The following is a 9,790-nucleotide window of genomic DNA, read 5'->3' on the forward strand; positions in this document are numbered from 1 at the left end:
GTATGCTACCAGAGCTCTAAGCACATCTAACAGAAGGAATCTAAATCTCAGGGATCAGGGAGGTCTTTCTGAGAAACTGACATATAAGGTGAGATAAGTTGAAAAGGAGCTGGCCAGGCAAGTTTGAGGGGTTGATGCAAAATCGGGGGATCTATCTAGGCCCAGAAAGATAAGACAGCGTGAATGAAAGATTTTGAATCAGCAGGATCTTAGCCCATTTGAAGAACAGAGTGAACGTCTACATGGTTAAGGCAGGGTGATGGTGGGAGTGCTTAAAAAGTGCTGCAATCAGGAGGGGGTTGGCCAGAAGTCAGATGATGCCTTGGAGGCCATGCTAAAGTATCACAGAGGGATCCACTGAAGGTAAGATATGGTCAGATTGGTGTCTTAAGGACATCATCCTAGCTACTGTGCAGAGATTAGATGGGGAAGGAACAGGAAGACAAGAAGAAATAGAGAAGTTAGGAGGAAATGGCCATGATCTGGGATAAGGATGGTGGTGTTTGGACTATGAGATGACAGTGAAAAGGGAGTGATGGATAGTGGATATTAATTAGACTTGCCCTTTGGTTAGATGAATATTGAAGGGAAAAGTGGGTGCAAAAGGGTGAAGGTAAGTCATCTGCTGAGCTGGAAACACTAGAAGATAAACAGATTTGAGAATGACAACGAGGTGAGGAAAGATGACATCCCAATTTGAGTTTCTTTTTTTTTTTTTTTAATTTTTTTTTTAATTTTATTTTATTTTTAAACTTTACATAACTGTATTAGTTTTGCCAAATATCAAAATGAATCCGCCACAGGTATACCAATTTGAGTTTCTAATCAAGTTATCAGTGAAATGAATCCTCACTAACAGGTCAGATTAGTGTCAAAAATAGAAAGTAGATAATCTAGAAGACAATCTGTTCTTGAAGCTTTCATAAAGACTCTGATATATTCATCCCAGAAATCCATCTAGGACCTAATGGATTAGTTTATCTAAATATTTAGATTAGTTTATCTAAACATCTTTGCACTACATCAACGTTCTCTAATCTGTTTTGGGAAGTTAGACAATTGTACATTCCATTCCTTTTTTACCAGACCCAAGGTGTTCTTGTGCCACTATGGTGCATAGAAACAGGCCATGCTAACCTCAAACTGAAACGTCCTTCAAAGAAATGAGGTTTGTGATTTTGAAAAAGCCAGTAGCCTACTCTAATAGTAATTGACGTGAGAGTTTTTAGGCTTCCTTCTGTGACAATGGAGGCTCTAGGCAAGGTGAGAGGAGATGGTTCAAAGGTCATGGTGATTTTCTGTCCCCAAATAACATGAGCATTCCACTTCACATAACAAAGATTTATTCCACCATCAACCAATTTCATGAGCTAGTAGAATGAAAGTATCAATAATCCTGCAACCCTTAAGTCATATAACAATACCATTCATTAGGGCATGAATGAGAGGCTCCTTCAATTTGCCTCAATATATCATCTCGATATAACATTATTTTTCCCCAATCTACTCACTTGATTCTTTTTCTCTTTCTTCAGCTCTACAAAGCGCATCATTGCGTTTAGACTGCTTTATCCTGCTTGGAGTCTCAGAGATACAGGAAGAGGGAGCTACGGGATTCTGCATCTTCTACTGTGTGTCATCTGGGACTTAAAGGACCATTACTAGATTGGCATCCCTAACAAGAACTTGGATTTATCTAAGGTTCTTTACATTTAAGGATTTGATTGAGTCACGTAAGGTTTCTATGTGAGTGCTAAGTTGTTCAGTTGTGTCTGACTCTTTGCAACCCCTTGGACTGTAGCCTACCAGGCTCCTCTGTTTATGGGGATTCTCCAGGCAAGAATCCTGGAGTGCATTGCCATGCCCTCCTCCAGAGGATCTTCCCAACCCAGGGATTGAATCCGCGTCTCTTTCTTCTCCTGGCATCCATTTATTTTTATCCTCTATAATCATTTTGATGATTAATTATTTACTGGGTGTGTCTGTAAAGATGTTTCTGGAAGAGATTAGCATTTGACTGTGTGAGGAAGATCCCCCTCCCCCACATGAATGGGTCTCTTCCCATTTGTTGGGGGCCTAATTAGAACAAAAAGAGGAAGAATGAACTTGCTCTCTGCTTGAACTTAGACATTCATCTTCTGCCTTCTGCACTCCTGGTTCTTGGGTCACTGGACTTTACCAGGACTCACACCATTGGCTCCTCTGGTTCTCTGGATTTTGGGTTTAGACTGGATCAACACCACTGGCTTTCCTGGGCCTCCAGTTTGCAAGTGATAGATCAGGAAACACCGACTCATGGACATGAATTTGATCAAACTCTAGGAGACAGTGAAGGACAGAGGAGCCTGGCGTGCTGCAGTCCATGGGGTCACAAAGAATTGGACACGACTTAGTGAATGAACAACAAAAAGATCAGGATAGACGACACTTGTCAGAGGGGAAGTAAACATGCTGGAGACATATGTCCTACTTTGCACTTCGTGCCATCAGTGGGTCCTGCCAGAATGTAGTCTGTGCATGGATTTCTCCCTGCAGAGATTCTGGTTCCCTGCAGACACTCTCTGAGACACTCCTGGTTGGAATGGAAATTGTGCTAAGGATAGAAAGAATTTCCAAAGAAACTGCCAATGACAAAAGTCAGTCTGTTTATAGCAAAAAAAGAAGTACCCTGATGCCAGTCTGTAGGGCACTTAGGGACGAGAAGAAAAGGGCTGCGCAAGAAGACCCAAGGTGGGTGGGGGCAGAGACAAAGGACAGAATGGACAGGGCAGGGGGTGGTGTGGACAGGTGTAATGAGGAGACCATACTTGATTACCAAAGACATTGATTAAATGAGTCCCAGGAGATGGTTGGATGTGAAGGGGTCCTATGTACATGCCCCCCCCACCAGTGTCCCAGTTTCCAATCTGAGGGTCCAGAGGAGGAGCACACAGGGCAGTGTTGCTGCTGGGGCAGGACTAAAGGGAAAAAAAAGTCAAACCACACCTCTTCACCTTTCTCAGGGCTCCTCAAACCTCCCTGTGCTTAAGACTACAGATTCGGGGTGAGAATCCCCCAAACTTTGATTCTGTAGGTCAGGGTGGTTGGAGGCAGGAATCTGCATTTCTAACACTTGCTCCAGATAATGTTAGTGCAGGGAGACCACAACCCACTCTTAGGAGACACTTAGCATGTTAGGATCAAGAGGAATACTGAGAAAGCATCTGGCCCTTTAGAGGAGGTTGGGGAACAAAATGCATTTATCCTGTGGGTCGTGCATAAAACTGGGTCACTGCCTGGCCCAGAATGTAGCCCTTGGATGGTCTTGTCTCTGAAGAGGTTCTGACACTCCTGGCCGGAGTGGAAAATCTCCATGAGTGATGGCTCGGCCCGGGGCAAAGAAACATGGTTTGAACCCTCTGCTTCCTTTCCGCTGTGTCCTGTGATGAGCTTCCATCCCTGCACCCAACCCACTCCGAGGGCATGCCGTTTAAAATCCAAAGTCCCTGGCGTGGCGCTTGTGAAACCCAGGACGTTCGCACTGGGCTTGTTTCAGTTTTATTCTTTGCTTTTCTTGGCAAAGCCCCTTCCAACAGCTTCAGATGAGAACAGTCAAGATGAAAGCGTTTCGGAAGCACTTACACAATAATCCTGTCACTCGTGGACTTAGGAAACCGATCCGCTTTTCCTGAGGATATGACAAGCCAGAGTGTGACCCATTAAATGTTGTCAAACCCTTCACCAGAGCCTGGAGGGTCCTCCAACTCGAGCCAAACCCCTTTAAAACCACCCTTCAAAACCCTTGTCTCAGAAGTGGCCACTACTGCTCCCACCCCACACACAAACCCGCATGACAATCTCTTATTCACCACGTGCTTTTCAGAAGACAGTGCCAACCAGCATCCTTTAATGGATCTCACTTGTGAGTCAGTGAACACAATTTCAATCAGTTTCTGCAGATGAAATTGTTAATAACTTTGCACTTTCTCCCTATGTGGAAACACACACATATACACACCCTCACCTCCCACCAACCTAGTGAACATTAGATAATGAAAACAAACAGAAAATTCCTACCAATATATTTTTGATACATTCTACATCTTCACTGAATCTGTCATTGCAAGCTGGTACTTGCCTGCATACATCTAACCATTTTCTTTTCGAATTGCACAAGGAACCATCAGCAAATGATCATTTTTTACATATAGGAGAAAGTCAAAATAGATTCTCTTTTCAGGCTTTAATCAGAAGCTTGAAGTTGGTCTGAGCTAAAAGCAGCTAGCACATTTTTCTGGATGAGTGTCTGTAGCACCCGGCTTCCCCTGGCGTCATCAACATTAAAAAGTTAGGATGGAGAAGGCAGGCAGAATGTTCAGAGGTAGGGAAGATGTGTTCTGGGGTCAAGGTGTTTGTGTAGAGCAACATCATCCTCCCATGAGAGTAGAACTTGTGATCCATTCAGAACTGGCGTCCTGGGTTATTATAAAACCCTCAGTCTTCGGAGCCAATTAAACTTGGTTATGAACACACTTTGAGTTCATAATGTCCAGAGTCAGCCCTCCACACAGACATTACTAGTATTTGCCTTTACCTCCTCTAAACTGGGCTTCCCTGATGGCCCAGTGGTAAAGAATCTGCCTGCAATGCAGGAGACACAGGAGACGCAGTTTCGATCCCTGGGTTGGGAAGGTCCTCTAGAGGAAGGCACAGCAACACACTCCAGTATTCTTGCCTGGAGAATCCCATGGGCAGAGGAGCCTGGCAGGCTGTGGTCCATAGGGTCACAAGTTGGACATGACTGAAGCGACTTAGAATGCACGCAAATTATCACCACACATTGCCATTTCTTCCTCTTCCTTCTCTCTGAGCTGATGGTGGATGTATTATGAAGGCTCTCAGAAATAATAGGGTTTATTTTGATCTGACCTGTAAAATTTTTCCTCTGACCTTATTTGATCTGGACATGCCTCTGGGATAAATGTGCATTTACCTGTTGATCTGAAGGCTTTTTTCACTCTTCAGTGAGAGAGACCTCTGAGTGTTTATTCTTTCAAACAACCTGCAACTGGCTCATGGGAAATCACCAGCTCTCAAAAACTTGCTCATCATAAAGCTCCCAGAGGAAATCTTTGATCCTGAAAACAGCACAGGTTTTCCAGCATCCTTTTTCCCAATTTGCCTAGAGCAGGTAATCTCTCTGTTACATGGACAGAGGAGTCTGGTGGGCTACAGTTCATGGGGTTGCAAAGAGTCGGACACGACTGAGCGACTGACACGTTCACTTTCACTTTCAAATAACTGAAAAAAAGACCTTGAAACTCAAACTTTTATTCTCAAACTATAAAATTCTTCTGCATCTGTATTTTTAAATGAATTTTTTCCTTAATACAAAAATATAACAGTCACTAAAAAAATTGTAAACATTCAAAGATCAAAAGAAGGGAAGCTGAATCAAATCCAATCTTCACTTTATTATGTCTTTTCTTGATTAAAAAATACATTTTAGGGGCTTCCTTGGTGACTCAGTTGTATAGAATCTGCCTACCAATGCAGGAGACACGGGTTCAATCCCTGATCCAGGAAGATCGCACATGATGTGTGCTGCAACTACTGAAACCCGAAAGCCTTAGAGCCTTCACTCTGCAACCGAGAAAGCACCACACTGGGAAGCCCAAGCGCCACAACTACAGAGTACCCCAACTCACACAACTAGAGAAAAGACCACGTAGCAATGAAGACTCAGCAAGCCAAAAATAAATAAAATACACTGTAAAAACATAATTGTAACAATCATGTGATTTTGTGTACTTTTATTTGGTTTTTTAATCTCCCCCTCCAGTTATTATAGAATCGTTGTAAATGTATAGTGCTGTGTAATTTTTCAAATAATTGATACAACAAAAAAAATCCTTAAGATTCAATTTTATATGGTTTCCAAGACTTCTTTATTATAAATATAATTGCCATGACTATCTTTGGGGAAAAGACGGATTTTCATTTTTAGGATTTTTTTCTCTTAGGATGGGTTTCCAGTAGTAGAATTACTGACTCAATATCAAGTTTATTTTCAAGGCTCAGGGTTGTATGTTGTTTTGTATATATAGTGCACATTGAAAATTGTTTTCCTATATATATATATTTAAACTAAAACTAAACTTGAGTCACTCAGTCATGTTGACTCTTTGTGACCCCATGGACTGCAGTTTGCCAGGCTACTCTGTCCATGGGATTCTCCAGGCAAGAATACTGGAGTGGGTTGCTGTTTCCTCTTCCAGGGGATCTTCCCGATCCAGGGATCAAACCCACCTTTCCTGCATTGCAGGTGGATTCTTTACCATCTGAGCTACCAGGGAAGCCATATATGAATTTGCATATAGCCCTATAGTATATATACATATAAATTTATATGATCACTAGAAAACGAAGAGGAACCAGAGATCAAATTGCCAACATCTGCTGGGTCATCAAAAAAGCAAGAGTTCCAGAAAAACATCTATTTCTACTTTTATTGACTATGCCAAAGCCTTTGACTGTGTGGATCACAATAAACTGTGGAAAATTCTGAAAGAGATGGGAATACCAGACCACCTGACCTGCCTCTTGAGAAACCTGTATGCAGATTAAGGAAGCAACAGTTAGAACTGGACATGGAACAACAGACAGGTTCCAAATAGGAAAAGGAGTATGTGAAGGCTGTATATTGTCACCCTGCTTATTTACCTTATATGCAGAGTACATCATAAGAAACGCTGGGCTGGAGGAAGCACAAGCTGGAATCAAGATTGCCGGGAGAATATTAATAACCTCAGATATGCAGAAGACACCACCCTTATGGCAGAAAGTGAAGAAGAACTAAAGAGCCTCTTGATGAAAGTGAAAGAAGAGAGTGGAAAAGTTGGCTTAAAACTCAACATTCAGAAAACTAAGATCATAGCATCCGGTCCCATCACTTCATGGGAAATAGATGGGGAAACAGTGGAAACAGTGGCTGACTTTATTTTGGGGGGGCTCCAAAATCACTGCAGATGGTGAATCCATGAAATTAAAAGATGCTTACTCCTTGGAAGGAAAATTGTGACCAACCTAGACAGCATATTAAAAAGCAGAGGCATTACTTTGTCAACAAAGGACTGTCTAGTCAAGGCTATGGTTTTTCAGTGGTCATGTATGGATGTGAGAGTTGGAGTATAAAGAAAGCTGAGTGCTGAAGAATTGATGCTTTTGAACTGTGGTGTTGGAGAAGACTCTTGAGAGCCCCTTGGACTGCAAGGAGATCCAACCAGTCCATCCTAAAGGAGATCAGTCCTGGGTGTTCATTGGAAGGATTGATGTTGAAGCTGAAACTCAATACTTTGGCCACCTGATGCAAAGAGCTGACTCATCTGAAAAGATCCTGATTTGGGAAAGATTGAGGGCAGGAGGAGAAGGGAACAACAGAGGATGAGATGGTTGGATGACATCACCAATTCAATGGACATGAGTTTGGGTGGACTCCAGGGGTTGGTGATGGACTGGGAGGCCTGGTGTGCTGCGGTCCATGGGGTCACAAAGACTAGGACACAACTGAGTGACTGAACTGAACTGGCAATATGTGAGGGACTATTTCATCATAATTTGATGAATGTTTTTTAATCACTTAAATATATTTCCCAAAGTAAAAATTGATATTATTAAGTTGTTTTAATTCCCATTTTAATTCTTTAAGACATTGAACATTTTCATATTTAAAGCACTAGTCTTACTTTTATTATTTAAAAAAAACTATTTATGGCCTTTGCCCATTTATTTTTTGGACTGTTAGTGGGTTTAGTTTTTTAATATTTTTGAATTTTAATATTTAAAATTTTTATTTATTTATTTGGCTGTGCTGAAACTATTAGTGTTTATTATATCAATGTACACAAGCTTTTATATCTATTATAGATATGGTATGATTATCATATTTGCTATAAATATACTTTCTTAGTTTTGCTTATTTTTTAAATAAACTTTATTGACATACAACAAATTGCACAAATTCAAAGTACATAATTTGATAAATTTTGACCTCTACCTTCAGCACAGTCAAGGCAATGAATTTATCCATAACCCCCAAAGTCTTCTCTAATCCCTCCATTTCTATCTATAGGTGACAACTGACCTGTTTTCTGACACTGTAGATTAGTTTGCATTTTCTAGAGTTTTATGTTTATGGAATCATATAATACGTACTCTTGCTTGTCCTCTTTCATTCAGCATTATTATTTAGTGATCCATCCACACTGTTGTGTCTATCAATAGTTAATTCCTTTTTTATTGCTAAGTGCCTGCTAAGTCACTTCAGTCATGTCCAACTCTTTGTGACCCTATGGACTATAGCCTGCCAGGCTCCTCTGTCCATGGGATGCTCCAGGCAAGAATACTGGAGTGGGTTGCCATTTTCTTCCCCAGGGGATCTTCCCAACCCCAGAATCAAACCCGTGTCTCATGTCTCCTGCATTAGCAGATGGGTTCTTTACCACTAGCCCCACCTGGGAAGCTCTTATTGCTAAGTAGTATTTCTTTCTATGACTATGCCACAATTTGTTTATCCATTCACTTGTTGATGGACATTTTGGTTGTCTCTATGTGCATGCTAAGTCACTTCAGTTGTGTCTGGCTCTTTGCAACCCTATGGACTGTAGCCCACCAGGCTCCTCCGTCCATGGGATTCTCCAAGCAAGAATACTGGAGTGGGTTGCCATTTCCTTCTCCAGGTTATCTCTAGATCTTGGCTATTACACAATGGAATATTACTCAGCCATAAAAAGGAATGTATCTGAATCAGTTCTAATGATGGATGAACCTAGAACCTATTATACTGAGTGAAGTAAGTCAGAAAGAGAAAGATAAATATCATATTCTAACACATATATACAAAATCTAGAAAAATGGTACTGAAGAATTTATTTACAGGGCAGCAATGGAGAAACAGATGTGGAGAATAGACTTATGAACATGGGGAGAGGGGAAGAGAGGGTAAGACATATGGAAAGAGTAACCCAGAAACTTACATTACCATAAGTAAAATAGATAGCCAATGGGAATTTGCTCTATGGTTCAGGAAACTCAAACAGGGGCTCCGTGTCAACCTAGAGGGGTGGGATGGGGAGGGAGATGGGAGGGAGGTTCGAAAAGGAGGAGATATTTGTAAACCTATGGCTGATTCATGTTGAGGTTCGACAGAAAACAACAAAATTCTGTAAAGCAATTATCCTTGAGGGTTCAAGATGGGGAACACATGTATACCTGTGGCGGATTCATTTTGATATTTGGCAAAACTAATACAGTTATGTAAAGTTTAAAAATAAAATAAAATTAAAAAATATATATATATATAAATAACAGATTAAAAAATAAATAAATAAATAAATCAGAACAAAAGATCAGCATAAAAAAAATCTAAGTCAGAAAGAGAAATATAAATATTGTATACTGACACACACACATATATATATGGGAATCTGAAAGATGGCACTGATAAATTTATTTTCAGGGCAGCAATGGAGAAACAGACATAGAGAACAGACCTATGGACATGGCGGGAGGAGAGGAGGAAGAAAGGGAGGAGGTGTATGGAGAGACTAACATAGAAATTTACAGAACCGTATATAAAATAGATAGCCAATGGGAATTTGTTGTATGATTCAGGAAACTCAAACAGGGGCTCTGTGACAGGCTAAAGGCTGGGATGGGAGGGAGATGGGAAGGGGATCCGGGAGGGAGGGGACATGGGTGTACCTATGGCTGATTCTTGTTGATGTGACAGAAAACCACAAAAGTCTGTAAA

At 41.1% G+C, this 9,790-nt stretch overlaps 1 long non-coding RNA gene across 2 annotated transcripts; it reads left to right on the forward strand.

The window, feature by feature from the left end:
- Nucleotides 1-279: 279 nt before the first annotated feature.
- LOC129636990 (uncharacterized) lies at nucleotides 280-5,822 on the forward strand. 2 transcript variants are annotated; one of them, XR_008707247.1, is made up of 3 exons: nucleotides 280-363; nucleotides 1,536-1,701; nucleotides 5,489-5,822. It is a non-coding gene; the product is annotated as an uncharacterized LOC129636990 (long non-coding RNA). The 2 variants fall into 2 exon arrangements; XR_008707248.1 differs by lacking the exon at nucleotides 280-363 and adding an exon at nucleotides 1,082-1,263.
- The last annotated feature ends 3,968 nt before the right edge of the window (nucleotides 5,823-9,790 follow it).

The sequence above is a fragment of the Bubalus kerabau genome, chromosome 22, assembly GCF_029407905.1.
Source record: "Bubalus kerabau isolate K-KA32 ecotype Philippines breed swamp buffalo chromosome 22, PCC_UOA_SB_1v2, whole genome shotgun sequence".
NCBI lineage: Eukaryota > Metazoa > Chordata > Mammalia > Artiodactyla > Bovidae > Bubalus > Bubalus kerabau.